The sequence below is a fragment of the Astatotilapia calliptera genome, chromosome 5 (genome assembly GCF_964374335.1).
Source record: "Astatotilapia calliptera chromosome 5, fAstCal68.1, whole genome shotgun sequence".
Classification (NCBI taxonomy): Eukaryota; Metazoa; Chordata; class Actinopteri; order Cichliformes; family Cichlidae; genus Astatotilapia; species Astatotilapia calliptera.
This window is the reverse complement of record NC_137426.1, coordinates 30,872,906-30,889,984: the sequence shown is the minus strand read 5'-3', so window position 1 is coordinate 30,889,984 and position 17,079 is coordinate 30,872,906. Positions and strand designations below refer to the sequence as shown.

The 17,079-nt window shown below is 40.2% G+C and overlaps 1 protein-coding gene and 1 long non-coding RNA gene across 2 annotated transcripts in view; one reads left to right on the top strand and one right to left on the bottom strand.

Moving 5' to 3' along the window:
• The window catches only part of LOC113022918 (caM kinase-like vesicle-associated protein), a 53,798-nt gene extending 38,134 nt beyond the window's left edge, over positions 1-15,664 (bottom strand). The window contains exon 1 of the mRNA XM_080302062.1: positions 15,020-15,664. The gene's annotated coding sequence lies outside the window, so the exon portion shown is untranslated. The remainder of the gene's footprint in view (positions 1-15,019) is intronic.
• LOC145428793 (uncharacterized) lies at positions 3,981-5,344 on the top strand. Its single transcript, XR_013909115.1, has 2 exons — positions 3,981-5,110; positions 5,201-5,344. It is a non-coding gene; the product is annotated as an uncharacterized LOC145428793 (long non-coding RNA).
• Positions 15,665-17,079: the final 1,415 nt, after the last annotated feature.

Below are 17,079 nucleotides of genomic sequence, written 5' to 3'. Positions count from 1 at the left end.
GGCCTCCCTCATTCTTCTAGAATTAACCAGTTTTAGATTTTGTTAGCTCTCCCTCCAAGTCCAGCCTTAAAAGCCATCCACGTCTTCATTTAAATTCTCTTTAATTTGGAGAGAGCAAATAAAACTCAACAGCATAAAGAGACTTTGTGGTCAGGGCACCATGCCGCTGCTTGTTAGAAGTGTGCTACTAGGTTCTTGGAGGGAATAGAAACTGATGGGGATGAGTGTTACAGAACTGTTGTTTCCTGAGGCTTTGGTGTGAAATCAAAGAGAAGTTTCTAACGCTCGCTGCTTTGGAGAAAAGCCTAGAAATGGAACGGGGATATTATATCAGTTAATGATGACTATCTACAGCAAAACTCCTGCAGGGAGATGTTAAGTACAGTAAAGACAGTCAGAGCATATCATTACATGAATTCTACTTTAAATGTTTACCACCTGAAATGGAATACACACAGCTTTCTAGTTAAGGTTTGAGGTTTTATTTCAGTCAAGAACCATAAACCTTTTTCCCTTTATTGTCACACAGATTAACCTGCCAAATTTTTAAAAAGCATCTGGTCACAAAAGAAATAACTGTTCCAGTTTTCCTTCATTATTTAGGCTCAGAGTCAGTCAGCAGAGCACACTAGCTTTCACTAGTTTGACATGGCTTTTATTTGAGACACAAAAACAAGAGGACAGGAAGACAGATTTTGACAGGGTGCTGTTGCTTTGATGATTCAGCTCAAAATGAACTCTTTGCCAAATTGTCTGCTTGCTTTGTAACAATGTTTAGCTGGGTTGTGCATGTCATCCACATGGATGCCAGGACCCAAGCAGTATTTTGCATTGTGACAACAATACATGAATGCTGTCACGGTCCTGGGTCAGTGGCCCAGTGTTTTGAGTTTCTTGTGTCTCTGAGTTTTTGTATTATGCTCTTAGTTCTTTGTTGCCCCAGTTTATTCTATAGTTTAGTGTCTTAATTTGGCCTTCTTGTATTCTGTTTAGTTCTCTGAGTATTTAGTAGCTGCCCTCTATGTCTCTTTGTTGTTGTTCTCTGTTTTTCTTAGTTGCTCTGTCTCCCCTAATCTAGTTTGCGTCTGTGCTACTTCCTGTTTTACTTTGAAGGTCTGTGTCTCATGTGAGTGTATCCTACTACTTTGCCCCCTTCTCTCGTCAGTCCTGATTTCTCCCAGCTGTGCTCCCCTTCTGTGTCTCATTCCCCTCGTTATTTCCCAGTGTATTTGAGCCCTGTATTTCTCTGTGTCAGTGTCACGATCTCCCTCATGCTGTGTGCGATTCTCCCCGTGTCTCCTGGTGTACATTATAATTAGCTTTTCCCAGTTTAGTTTTGTATTGTTTGTGATCTGTTTTCCAGCAATAAAGCTGTGCTTTTGAGTTCAAGTTCTGTCCCCGTGAGTTTGCATCTGGGTCCAATTCCTGCCTGCCACACAGCCGAAACATGACAAATGCATTCCCTTGCTGCACGTTCTAAGGGTACTGTTGTTGTCTGGCATCCACATCCAGAGAATCTATAGCAAACGATTGATTTAGGAATGATCATTGATGTTTTTGAAGACTTGTGAACCAAATACAAATACGTGTGCACCAAAAGGAAGCAATATTGATCAGTATCAGTCACAGTATCAGTTCCGCTGTTCATACATAATTCGGTTAGAAATGGTTCATAGCCTACACATTTTAAGCATTTACGGTTTACAGCTAAAAAGATGATAAGGGGCCGGTGATTTCATGATGAAATTATATGCCATCCAGTATAGGTACATGTACCTATAAATGTAAAAATTATGAGTGCAAGGATTTTAACTATTGTCTTGAACAATGCATCAATTCCACAGTCAGTGCTATAAGGAATAATATGTGGTTAATTAGCCAAAGAAATGAGAAACGCTGTGTGGGAGTGTGTAGCTCAACTCACAGTTTAATGGAGTGTAGGTTTCAACAGATGCTGATACAATTTTTTAGGGTAATTAAGATAAGGTAATATTAACCCTCTACAGTCTGAACCATGAAATAATTGCTAGAGAATTCAAATTTTTTGAAAATGAGTGTTTAGTGAACCTTCTAATGAAATAATTACGATTCATATGTTATTGCTTGCAAGAAGACAAATGAGACCTTCACCTGGAGCACAATTTGGGGTAAAGACCAAATTATTGTGTGATTGGGTGATCATTATGTGCAAGCAGATGCTACCACAGGTGATACCACTGTGGACTGTGTACGAATGGACGGACAACAGACGCGTGACCATTTAATAATGATTAAAATCAGTATACCTGGCAGCTACGATAGTTTTGTGCACAGACAGGCAAAACCGTTAGAACAAAAATGAAATAAGTTCATTATTGTCCAGACAGCAAAAACTGTTTCTTAAAATTTCCTTTTAAAAAATCTTTACACTGATTTACATCTGGAATCCAGGAATCAGGCAGCTCAAGGCAGAGGCCTTATCAGTATGCATGTACAGTACTTTGTTCTGACAGTCACATACTGTACACCCAAGAAAACTATGCACAAAGGAAAGCATGACTTTTTCAAACAGGCTGGTCTATGTGTACTTTCTTGTGGACAGTAGATTTTTCAGAATGGAGCTTGTGAGGATAATTTATCTCTACTGAAGATAAAAAGCGGGAAAGTTAGTTGTTCTTGCACAGCAGTTATAAAAAAAAATATGGCACGAGGGCCTAAGTGGCAAATTTGTTAAAGAGAGTTAGTAAATTACCACAAATTCAATAATTAGATCCGACATTTCTGCAGTCATAAATATGCAGAATGTCTGCCGAGGTCTTTAAAACATTGCCACAGAGCAGATTAATTCAACCTTCATGTCCTATTTGAGAAAAATCGCCTTTATGCTTGTGCAAAGACTGTTTGTTAAAAAGCTTTTCTGCAGAGTAAGTAATCTCTGGTGCAATGTAAACTAGGGATAATAACATTTTTGTCTTTGTCTGTAAAATATCAAAGATCCAGTTCGTAACACAGAAACCTACATACAGTGTAATGTCTAAGTAAGTAGGTCGTTTTTGCAATGTACACCACAGCGTCATCATATTTACCAGCTATTCTCTCTGGGGGGGCAGCAGGATGAGGAATGCATAATCTCCCTTGACAGAATGTTCATGAAAATTAGGATGGTGTCACTGCTGTATGCTTTTGGATGCTTAGAAAGAGAAGCAGGCTTGCACTGAACTTGTAGCTGCTTTACAAATGGCAGCTGAGTGGAGCAGCTACATTTCTCACTGTGCGCAGGTAAGCAGATGTTTGAGACACCGACTTTAAGAGAATTCAGTTGCAAACAGAATCACAGTGCTGTGGCTTACAAGTTCCACAAGAGCTTAAGTGCAGTCTCCATGGTTACATAGTACTCACATGGGTGAAATGGAACAGGGCTCGATCTGTAAGAGATGACATATTCACGGTGGAGAAAGAACTTTGCCTTCTGGAGGGAACACACTCTAACACCTCAGACTGGGGTGAGTACGTGTTGAGACCCACCATATGGACCCAGTGAGGGATGATGAGCTGTGTCTCATATGGCCTTGATAGCCCCAGTGGAATCGCGCCTGCCCACCAGCCCAGGCCCACCTGGTCCTTGGCAGAGCCAAAAGCAAAACTCATTCTCTGCAGGCGATACTTCCTGTTGCACACAGACAAGCGCTGAGCCACCCAAGAAACGTCATTCAGTTTGCATTTCCGCCAATGCTTAAATTGTTCTAGGCATTCATGCATGTTTCACACCCACAGTGTGATCACATTTGTCCTTCTGAAAGGAGACGATAGTTCACTCCAACCACGTCAGATCCAGCACAGCACTCCAACTTAGCCTTACTTATTTTATTGTATGTACCAACGGATGACCCAAAAAGGAAGTTCATTAGATCAAACATTTTATTCATTTAACCTTTTATTCATTGTTGTTAAGTATTTGCTTCAATTTAACAATTCATAAAGTAAATGATCGCATTCATTTTATTAGCAAAAACCCATTCTTAAAATTTTCATTCATGAAGTGAGGCAGAGACTGAGCGAAACAGGCCTTTATGGTCAAATAGCTGCTAAGAAACCACTACTAAGGAAAAGCAGCAAGCAGAAGAGATTTGTTTGGGCCAAGAAACACAAGACATGAACATTAGACCAGTGGAAATCTGTGCTTTGGTCTGATGAATCCGAATTTGAGATGTTTGGTTCCATCCGCCGTGTTTTTGTGTGACACAGAAAATGTGAACGGATGGCCTCTACATGCATGGAGGTGTGATGCTGTGATGGTGTGGTAGGAAGGCTGGCTAGCACAGCATTCTCCCATCCGGTTTGTGTTTAGTCGGATCATCATTTATTTTTTTAACAGGAAAATGACCCCAAACACACCTGCAGGCTGTGTAAGGGCTATTTGACCAAGAAGGATAGTGATGGATCGCCACATGACTTGGCCTCCACAGTCACCTGACCTAAACCCAACCGAGATGGTCTGGGATGAGACGGATTGCAGAGTGAAAGCAAAAGGGCCAACAAGTGCTCAGCATCTCTGGGAACTCCTTCAAAGCTGTTGGAAAACCATTTCAGGTGACGACCTCATGAAGCTCATCGAGAGAATGCCGAGAGTGTGCAAAGCAGTAATCAAAGCAAAGGGTGTCATATGCTGTGGGAGTGTCTGGTTGGGCGTGGTCCAGGTTCCTGTCATTTGTCCCTGGGAGTGGAGTTGGCCAGCTCATCACCTGTTGTCAATCTCCGGGGCTCCACCTAGAGGGTTTTTAAGCCAGCACGGCCTGCCACTCCTCGCCAGTTCGTCCTGCTACCATCTGTGGTAAACTCGGCCTCCTCTGAGCTCTGACTCTGTATATCTGGACCTTGGGTTAATATGTTTTTGTTTCCTGTATTCTTCAGATTCTCCACCCATCGCACTCACCAGTAGTGCTGTTTTTGGTCTCCATCCTGTCCTCCCATCTGCTCGGAACCCGAGGATTATATACTCCACTTCTCCTCAGCCTGCCCTTCAGTCTGTATTCTCCATCTCTTCGAAATCTGGACCGGACTCTCCACTCTTGACCCTCTTTGGAATACACCCCTGGCAGCCTTTTCCCCGTTAAATGACTAGGGTCGCCAAGTAAGCCCAAGACTATTCACTGGCACTCCGTACCTTTGTCCCTTACTCGTTTGTTTCCCATTCAGTAACATTTCTCCCCTGTGTTTACAGAAGTTCCCGTTAGAAGTCTCCCCGTGCTCTACGCCGGTTTCTCCGCCCACGGATTTCCTTTAGTTTTCTGCGTATGGTTTTTGTTAAACCCAGTTCCGTTCACGTTTTGTTCTTTTCAATAAATTATACACAGTTCTAAGCAAATTGAGTCTGCTCTTGAGTCCACCGCATTCTCGTCCGTGACAAAGGGTGGTTATTCTGAAGAATCTAAAATCTAAAACATGTTTAGAGTTATTTCACACTTTTTTGTTTACTACATAATCCCATATGTGTTCATTCATAGTTTTGATGCCTTCAGTGACAATCTACAATGTAAATAGTCATAAAAATAAAAATAAAGAAAGACCATTAAATGAGAATGTGTGTCCAAACCTTTGACTAGTAGTGTATATATATCGATAGGCTCATTATAGTAAGATAATAACTTAACTTGGTTAAAGCCTTGTTTACCCAACACTATCACTAACAATGTCTTCCTTGTACTTAATGTTAAATAAGAAGAGATTTTTGCCAAACATACTGAACACATATGCACACACAGACGGGGTAAATCTGTAACCTATGAGCTGATGATACAGTAACATAGTGCAACACACTTACTGGCTCAGAGGAGTCCTTTGTAAATGACTGGAAAAGCACTACTTCTACATGTGATAGTTAAAAAAACCTCCTGGTCTATAGCATTTGAAATTGATGCCACAACGTTAATTATAAGCAGATATAAACACATAACGCCAACTATGGGAAAGCAGCAGCACACTAATGCTTTGTTACATTGTATTGCAATTGTAATAACTTGCCCACTGAAATAGAGCAGACTCTACCGATAACGCTCATGTAATGTGGCTAAAAGCTTCTGAAGAGTTGCAAAAAGGCCCTTGAGGTTAAAACACTTCTTCTTCCGGTGGCACTTTTTTGAACATGTACGGCAGATTTAAGTATTCTCGTTGCTGTTGCTATGTATCAGAGTCCTTTAAAAGGATGCATGCTTCTTGACATGTGGCTCTCTTTTAATAATGCTCTCATGACGACAATGTTCCTGGCAGAAACAACATGCAACTGTTGAGGCACAACAAAGCCAGTCTGAAGTGACTGACTCATTTAATTCTATGATGGTTGGTGGCAAGTGAATGTATACGAATGTGTGCTGGGAAAACAGGAGCGGGTACACTAAAAACCCATGGGGTCAGTCCTCCTATGCTTGCTTGGCCTTTTTTGGTATAAGTTAAGAACAGGCTAACAGCAAAAAAACCCTAGAAATGGTGCTTCTTTACCTCCCACGTGAATGAAGAAAGCCTACCTCTGAGGCCTTTCTCCAGTCAGTAGTAGCTGTCTGTACCTAAATATACTTTCCTCTCTTTTCTTGCTTGGTCTAGGCAGTGATACAGTTAATCTCCTCTCTGTGTGCTGCTGCGCTCCATAAGAAGAGAATGAAAGGGAGAGAAGCGTATATACACGCTGAGAAAACAAACAGGGAGGAGTGGCGAGGGGCCAGGTGACTCAGAACATGTGACAGGGGGGTCATTGCGGTGGGAGGCAGTGAGATGAATGACTGAGGTGTGAATCCGAATCGCTAATGGAGGCATCCACCCCCACCAACCCCTCTCTTCCTGAAGTCTGCGATTAGCTCATCTCCAGCCTAATGTCAGGCTACAGGGCTTCATCTTTTGAGCCAGGCGTTTGAATATTCCTGTTTTAATGTGAGAATCTGCAAAATTTCCAGATCTTCTCTGTGGTATTTGTTTATGCAACAGAGAAAACCAGATAAAGTGCATACATGGAAATTGTTCATTTCTGCTTTTCACGGGCTGTTTTGATGTACGACGGCTTGACCATTTTGCTTTATGTAAAATCTGAAACGCTTCCTTTTCACACTTCAGCAGCTAATCTGACCATTCACTCTGCCTGTTGTTAGTTGCCTTGGTTACACAGTCAGTGTGGCATCATAGTACAGTACCGATCCTGCTCAATGCAGAGAAGCGCACTGAGCAGAAGGGTGTGTGTTGCACGCTGCATATTACTAAAATTGGAAGACTTTTTTTTTTCATCTTTTGGATGTCCAAGACGTTTGTTTATGTCACCAAACATCGAGTAGAGATAAAATATTCATGTACATTACAGCGCAGATAAGTGCTTCTGTTGTTGCCTTTCGTGCAAGAAGAGCAGGAACAGTTGTTTTGAATGATTTTTTATTAGAGCTGCTCATTCAAGTCTACCACCTGCTCCCTCGGCTCAGTTTCCCTCCTCCCTTATCTGTAGTCGAGTGGGATTCATTCAATGTGAAGCTTCTACTTCTTATTAAAGAAGAAGGTTGTCAAATTAGCAAAGGATACAAATTTGCTCAGATATGGGACAGACTGAGACAAAACTACTGTCTGAAATCTTGGAATATGGCTGAATCCATCAGGATGTCATAATACAACAACATGTATGAAGGATAGATGGGTCTTTTGCAGTGATGATCTTAGAACTAACACCTAAATGTGCAGTCCTGTTTGGCATATCGAAACTTATTGTTGAGTTCGGCTCATTGTTTACCTAAACACACTGTTTTGGGCCATTGTTAGCAGTCCTACTGTTCCACTGTTCATGAACGTCTAAATTTAGATTTACTTTAAACTTTTAAATGGAAAAACAAAGATCTAATTGTAGCGGGAAATAAACATAAACACAAGATCAACCCAAACCAATCTAATACCAGAGAAAGAGAGCTGATAGCTGGGATATGTGCTGCAAAGCCAGTTCGGGATATCCTGGGTTTTATTCAACCCAAAATTCACAGTCCCATTAAGCGGTGTCATGAGGGTGTTTTCAACTCTGTTTGTGAACCCAGGTGTTCTGAATCTAACTGTGAGAGGTGAAATAGGCAAGTGTAGCTGTGTATTTCTCTCAAGAACTCAAAGCTATATGCTGCATACAAAGCCACGAGAGAAAACTGGCAAAACTGTTCCATCAATAGGGCACAAGGAGAGCATCTAACAATAATTACACTTGTGTATTCCAGTGATTAAATATGTTGCTTTGATATATTCTTGTAGTGCGTAAGTCAGTTTTAGCCTCATTCTTTGTGCTGGAATCCTGACAGTATTAAATGATCCTGGGAGCTTAATATATAGTCATAATTCAAAACAGTATGAAGGCTTACTTGCAGGTCTTATAGTGTCAACAAATGCAAGGCTTTAAAGCTCTAATCGCTCTGTCTTTTAGGATTATATCACCATACAAAGACCTTTAGAGCAATGAAATGGCAGCTCCCAATGCTGAGAATTTATTTCTTTTATATAAGATAAGTAGGCGCTCATCAGGGAAGGACACTTTTTAAAAAAAATTTTGTAAGAGCCCCTCTCACAAGCTGTCCACCGTGCTTCACTGGATCTTCTATGCAAGGCGGTGCTTTTATATGCATTGATATAAATCACTGCACGATATAAATCATCTCGCACATAACTTTTCTTGAGAAGGTTGTGTCGTCTTAAACACTCTGAGAATAAGGATAACAAGGTTAATAAGGATATCAGCCGTTAGATGACTTTCTGTTTTGCTTCTAAAAGTAAAAAGCTAGACTCCACCCACACAAGATAGGCAAACATGTACATTTAGCACCTAAAAAGAGTGCTAATTTCCTCAAGAGATCAGAAGTAAGAGAGGTGATAGTGGGCTTTTTTAGTGGTTTTAGGTTTCTGTTCTGTAACTTCCTTTTATAGTCCTGAACTATCACTTGAGCATCACCCCAAGCTTTTGGCTTTGGCCCTCTGCATCTGGGGTCCTGTTTTTCAGGCCCTCCTCTCCTGTGGTTCATTATACAGCTTTTTATGAAGTTGCGTAACAGCTTGGTGTCAACTGTTTGCTTTAGCTTTCTCTCTCAAGGTGACATCTGGTCAGTGTTGTGTTCACAACCAGTTTCCAGGGCCCCCAAAGTGGTCAACAACCCCTCAGATAACCCAGGTTTAATGCTGTGTTTTATTGAGGCAATAAAGATAATGGAAGCTGCATACAACTAGCCAATGCCAAGCTATTTAAACAACAATTAAAAAACAGAATCCTACTTCCATTTGGAAATTACTAATTTGAGAATATACAATGAGACAATAGTGATTAAGCCTGCAGTTCACGTATGATTGAAGTTGCCTCCTTTAGAAAAAACAAAATCCTTGCCCTCCTTTAACATTTCTGATTTAATTGCACACTGTCTTAAAAGCTGCCAGCTCTATCACCGAGCCTTTCCTCCCCATTCTCCTCTTTTCTGCCAGAAGCCAAAGCCGCAGTGTTACACTTCTGAAAACTGCAAACTGACAAATCTGAGCTTGTCATCTTGCTTGAAATCCAGAGCGAAGTCAGAAAACACACACAGACAATACAGCCTGCTCAAGCTGAAATACGCCTCCGTTTGAAGGTGTCTAAAAAATACTTTCTATCCCTCAGGCTGAATTCAGACTCTCATTAAGTCCTGATTCAGGGGGCAACTCAAGGCACATCTCTGCCCACGTGACCATGGTGACAAACGACCAGAGCGCCATTGATTGTAGTCACGCAACAGCCCCGTTGTATTCAGGTCCTGTCATACAACTTTAATGAAAACAGATTGCCCCTGTCCTTCAACTGTGCAACATGCAACAGGGACCAGAGCCACATGTAGGCAAGACAGTATTAAAAGAGACAGAAAAACCAATAACATTCCTCATGCGCAGAACACAACAAACATGAAAGTGCTTCATTTTTTTGTCCCAGATAATAATCTTGTTACATCGACAGTAGTTTTTTTATTTAACTGATTTCGGAAGTTAAAAGGAAATATCGCTAGAAATTTCAACACATTTCATCAGCGTTTTGTTCTATAGGGCAGAAACATACTGCAGACATGCACTGATGTGCAAAATGTCAACGTCTAAATTTTCTTTAGACCCTCAAATATTAATGGAAACAACAATTTGTTTCAAGATGCAACACCACAAATCAACATCGCTTTAAGCCCCCTTTTTCTTCTCACTACTGTGAATGAGAAAATAACAGAGCAGGCAAAGTAGGGTGACAAACTGCCAATGACAGCAATAGGTAGCCTGTTACTTCTAATGCAGTGTGAAAAGGAGGAGATGTGCCAGATCAGGACCACACCAACGTCACTGCCTGATTTTTGCATAAGCAACTCACTTGCGGATGAAAATGTCAGACAACGGCAGAGCGAATCAATCCTGAGGTGAAATATTAATCTGCTTCAATTTAAAATTCCCCTTTAAATTTTCTATTTGTGGATGGCCAGGCAGCGTGGCTCTTTGAAGCTTCGTGGTGCTGTGGTAACCCTTCCTCTAAAGATGAGGTTTGAGGATAGAAACAACTCCTTCCTGCGTGATTTCCACATGGACACACTCTCTCAATTTATAAGGCTCTTAATTGTTTCCTCTCCGTAAACAGAGCCGGCAGCGTGACATGCTACAACACAACCACGCTCCGTGTCTTCCCCTGGTACGACCCATAATGACTCATGTCAACAACTTGTCCCAAGTGCCTGCAGAGAAAAAACCAGCCTAATAAGAAAGCAGCGGTGAGAGACTGACAATCCACAGCTGATCTGCTCTACAGAGCATGCACTGGCATCTTTCTTTTTTTCTTTTCCCATCAGCTTCCGCCTCCCTCACAACACCAAATTACAAAACACGTTGCAGTAAATAAGCAGAGCTGCAATACCAAGGAGAGAAACAAACAAAGCATCTTAAAAAAGTAAAGGTGAGAGTAAACAATGATCCATGCGAGGCACTGCACAGTCAGTGGTGTGTGGAAGTTGAAACATGGACAAAAATAGTGTCCTGATACATATTGCATGTGCAACTACAGCCTGTAGCTCAGTGCTGTGGAAGTATCATTATACTGAACAACTCTTGAGGCGTGCAGATGTCAGAGCCTATTTTACAGCCTCTGAAAACTTGATCTCTGATATTAGACTAGGATCTCACAAGTAAAAAGACATTAGCTGAGGCAGATTTCACAAAATATTTGAAGTTCCATTTATTATTATTGTTATTTTTTTTAATAAACTCATCTAATGCGTATCATTAGAGCTCTGTGGGTGTGGATTCATTGGATTTCACTGATTGTATATGAAACTTGGACGTAACTACTGTGACTTTTAAAGCCTTGGTCAGAGTAACTTGTAATCGTTGCATCTTAGTTTCTGAAGCCAGTCAAACCAGTCTGGACTCCAACATCATGTCATATGTAATAAGACTTGAAGAGATCAGGGAAGAGGTCTTTTGTGAGGAGTCTCTCACAGATTAGTAAGAATGTACTGAGTTCACTTTTCACAGAAGCTATGTCCATCTTTCATACAGGGTCTATGTGAAAAAGAAAAAGAACATAATTAGATTCTTAAATACTGGATTGATGCAAAAAGAATTTTTTTGCATCTGCGTTTTCAAACAGTCGCCCAACTTCCCACTGGATAGAAGGACAGAGAAAAAAAATACATGAAATGTCCCGTGTGATTAAAAACAGAGGATGATGCTCAGTGCAGCTGACAGTCCACCTGACTGATTTTATATTTTATCGATTTTATACATCGGTGCACAATTCCAGACGCTGACTGTTGCATGCCACTCGTGAAAGTGATGATGGTCAATTCCACAGATGTATTTTCTTCTTCTGCTTTTATCAGCCTCCCAATGTATAATAATAAATCAGTAATAACATTTATTATTATAGCTGCTGTGATGTGTTTTAACAGTCAGAGGATGATCTGGAAGGCTGTTTGTATTGAAAATTCATTACTATAGGAGCTGTACCGTAGGAGCTTACAAGGATTCTGACAGTCAACCAGTAATGTATGCATACACTGTATGCTCAGTGTACTCATTTTAAATGCAACCTCCCTCTCTGTCACAAACGTGAGCGTCTTCTCTTTCATGTTGAGATTAGCAGCTTAATGTTAGATGCTGCATTGCGTGAGTGCTTAACAGCTGCCACAGGTATCACTGCAGGATTTTTTACTATAGCATACCCCTTATTTTCCTCTCACTCACTTGTCACAGTGGGGTATTGATTCACTGTAAATGGAGTGCTACAAGCACGGATACAGCAGCCGCTGTGCACTTAGTCTCTGACTTGATGGTATCACTTATTCCTGCTTGGCCGCTTGAGTCACGTGAGGCCAGCTTCGACTTCAATTTGATGGGCGGACAGGAGCCGCAGCAAAATTAGGAAAGCCGTCAAATGAAGCATATTAATTTAAACAGGGCACCCTGAATCAGAGATAATAGTGGCAGCATTTGCATACGTGGAAGTGGAAGTCAGCATGATTTATTTTGTTTACAGTATATGGTTTGCTGTGAGCATCACATCATATTTGCATGGCACCACATTTATGAAACTGAGGGTCTGCAGGCTGTTTGGAAATGGTTTCTAATGAGCAACAATGCATCATGCAATTTAATTTTCTCTCTGCTGAAATGTAGCATTTAATATGTTTGGCATGCTTATTAAGTCTAGAAAAATATTTTTTTAAGTGAAATAAACAGTTTAAATGGTAAAAAATGTGTATCTATGAGGCATACCTCACATCTGTGTTATGTAAAGTCAATACAACAGTCAGCCTCTGCAGTGGCTGAGTATCCACATGCCTTTTGATTCCGCTCTTCAAAAGGAGAGACCGCACTCACACGCTACAGTCCTCATAAAAACAGCCCGTCCCATCTCTTATTACTTTATCTCTAACCCTGCCACACTCGGTGGATGTTTCTTCTGACTTAAGTCATTAAACTCCCCTCGCCCACTATGTTTATTTTCTCACAACATTGAAAACAATGTAATGAAAAATACCACACTGGGAGCATCTGTGTAAGCAGCACAGCCTCCTCCAAAATGAGCAAACTCCTCTGCTCCTCCTCATCACTGCATCACTGTTTCCACTTGTTAGAGCAGAAAAGAAATGCTATATATATATGATAATCTCACCGGTCCTCTGTGTGATATCTCACTGCAGTACATACCAATTTATGTACCAATATTGTGGCTCACTCTGTGTTCAGATCTACACACAGTACAGGCGCTCAGCACAACTCAGCTTTTTATGTTGGTCTTGCACATTAGTGGCTCTCAGCGGTCCCACAAAAATTTTAATGAGCACAAATAAACTATCTCAGAGACAAAGGATACAGTGTAATATTACATAATTGAATGTGCTGCAGTACTTTGAGAAAAAGCACAGATTTGAATGAGCAAACCTCGTGAAAGTGATCCCACAGCTACTTCTACAGACCAGGGGAACCAGCTCTGCTCTTCTCCCAATTATTTCTATTAATTAGCAATGTTACTGTTGTCCTCGTAGATAAACCAACAATAACAGATTCGTACATTTGCATTTGCCTTTTTCAAAACAGTCGCTGCACCTTCCACATCTATATTGTGCCAGAAGCTCACGCAGAGTCAAGAGCAGTTGCAATGCAAAGTTGGAGCAGCTCTCTCCCCGGAGATCTAATTGTGTACAAATTGCGAGGCTAGGTGGTAATCTGCTGCACTTTCCTGCTGCCACTGGGGCCACATGGGGTTAAGCGGAGGTCTGGACCTCTTCTGGGACTAAACAAATCATTACATACAGCTCACCAGTGCATCACCCTTCTTAAAGTACCTTAAGGACATGAGTTAATGATGAATGGCATGACTCTATAATGGAAATGCTGTAGTATTTATTTTCCTATGTAATTCTGAGTGTGACTCAATCATCTGGCAAGGGTACGGCTTCTATCCATTGCTAGCTGTTCTTGAGAGATCCTGATTTCAGCATAAAAAATAAAAAAAATCTAAGATTTCCAACAAAACTAAACTTAATTGAATTAATACAAAGGTCATCAGTGCAATTTAGTGGTTTAAATTACCACTACCTAAAACATTTGCCCCTCATGACATATGTGAGGCATAATGAAAAACATGTCATTAAAACTTTTTGTTGATTAATTTGACCCGATTTGACCCGAACACGACAGGAAGGTTAAGTCAATTTTTTACATTCACATCTGGAAGTTTTCATCTGCTTCTGAGCAATGACAAAATGACTTAAGGTAAACCTCATTCAACAGCAGGTCTCAAAGGAACATTATTGACCTTTGACATGTCACCGTTTGCCAGCTTTTTTTCCCCACGGTGAAAGTTTGCTCTGCAGAGTGGCAATCGCCAGCACCGATCGTTTTATGATTGAATTTATCTGGGTGATGTGAGAGCATCTCCTGCACGTTCAGCATCAGCACGTACTGTGCATGTGTTTGTGCCGGGGGAACCAGTGAAGATAGAGTGCTGTAATAAACTCTGGGAATAGAAACTAGAGTGAAACTTGCTGTTAAGAATAAATAAATAATTAAACAAGGATTGGAGGTGTTAAGGATTCCAGTTCATTCTTCTGTATTCTTATTATTGGCGGACTTCGTTACATATTCAAATCCAGTTTTCTTGTGGATGCGATCACTAATGAAAAAGTGGTAACATGTGGTAAAATGTGGATGTCACATAACTTCATTATTTATTTATATATATATATATATATATATATATATATATATATATATATATATATATATATATATATATATATATATATATATATATATATATATATATATATATATATATATATATATATATATATATATATAAGTAACCAAAATCGTCAGGTTGCAATAGTCATTTTATTCAGCACATTCTACAGAACAAACCCAAATGTTTGGGTTTACTAAACAGATCGATAAAATAAAGCCTGTACGTGGTCGCTTTTTTTTTCTCTTTCACATTCCTAAATGTGGACGGCTATTCAGAAAAGAAAAAAAAAACACCACAACTTACCTTGACTCCAAATTCCGCCACTAAACGTAGGATCCAGTGCCTGTCAAAGTCGAGTCTGTCCTCACTCCCCACTCCTATTACACTTTACGTCCCTGTGAAGTTCAGAGAAATAAAAAGTACTTCTACAGCCGATTCTAGCGCTCCTGCAGCCTGTGGTACTGTACCATCTGTTGTGCCCGTGTGCGTCGAGATCTGCACGGAGAGCAGGAGAGGAGATAGGAGGAGAAAGGAGGGGAGGAGGGGAGAAAAGGGAGCGAAGGGTCCGGAGCGCACGGCACAGCGAATAGGACACAGTGGGTACGGAGGAGGAGGGGGGGCGCAGAGACAGGAGTTAATCTCAGATATACTGATAAAACTAAGAAAAGCGGAAAGAAAAGAAGTAAATTAAAAGAAAAAAGGTGATTTTAGGGTTAAGCGAGTTGAGATGTCGCCTTCAGATAGGTTCACTCGTTTGTAACCTCGAGTGATTGATTGACACATAAAAGCAGTGTGAACGTATTATGCGTGTGTAAGTTTGCTACCAGCAACTGTGTTAACAAACTTAGCCGTCAGAACGGAAGGGAACGCCGGGTGTGGGTGATGTAGAAAAAAAATGACTCTGACCGATGTGCTGGCAGCAAATCAGAGCCATGAAGCTTCTGCTATGGCTCAGTGTGATGGACTGATTTACTTTGATTTACCGAGTACGGAAACAACACTGACAGATTTAATGATCTTTATATTTTTTAGTGCATCACTTAAATACAGATTCAATCAGTTTATTTTTTAAAATCCTTCTTAATTAATGTTCTAGTGCCTCCTTTCAGACTCCACACCGTTTAGGTGAAGTAAACTCATTTGTACCATCGTTTGTTTGCTTGTTTCTTGTTCCGTGTTAAAATGTTTTCTCCTTTTTTCTTTTTCCTTCTTTCTTTTTTAAAATAGAGGTGTTGATCCAGCTGTGAGGTTACAGGTTGACTTTTTTTACTCATTGAGACCTGCATTTATGCCCTTTAAAGCCCATACAGGTATGAGCACATAAACGAGGAATTGTGAAAAAGAAAAAGAATTCTTACACGAATTGTTTTTAAATCTGTAAATAATGGTGATAAATAAATAAATGATAAGTATTGTGCAATCACGTGCACCTCCAGACATTTTTCATAAGTGTGGCCATGTGGGGAGCGACTAAAAGTACTGGGATGGCACACCAAAATTACAAATTGAAGTTTTACTGTACTGTTGTCAAATATAGATTACTTGAAAAATATGTCCAAAAAGAAAGGATATGAGTAGTTAATTTCCTGCTATTAAAGATGATATCACTGAAAATAGGTACAAATGACAACCAAATAAGATTTTGAAATCCATGATAATCTGTTTTAATAGATTCATTGACAGACTGACTGAATGGAAGTCCCAACCATCACTTTAATGATTCTTAGCAGAGCTGAGGAGAAGCAGCTGAAGTTATAGTAAAATAATGCCATCACATCACAAAATGATCTTTTAAAATCTCTTAATTGGAGAATGAACTACGATCTTTAGTTAATTCTCATGATTATTCTGTATGTTCAACTGTTTAAAGTTATTGCATTTTAACATGTGGAGTTTTCTGTGGAGATCTTTATAATCCCTTCTTGTGGCTTTTTTGTGACACAACTGGCAAAGTTTTATGTTTTATTCAGTAGGTATTGCATCAAACCATTTTGGAGTGTAGTGCTTTTTGTGATTATATGACTATATCTTTAGTATAAAGGAGTTCCACTGACAACCGTACAAAGGTGATGGCAGAGATCTCTCTGGGTCACTGCCATGTCAATGAGTACAATGAGAAAATCTGTTTTTTTCTTGGTTTTTTTTCGTCGCTGGGATGCAGGAACCTATATGAAGCTAATTCAAGAATCTGACTGTTATTGGAGATGAAATGTTGCTCTAACATTCTAAAAACCCTGAAGCATCCTAATGTCCACAAACATTAGAAATGAAGTGTGGGGGGAACATATAGGCTAATGGAAAACCTGGTACTGAAAGCAACAAATGGATGGAGACAACATTCAATGCTCCATATGTGCTCACAA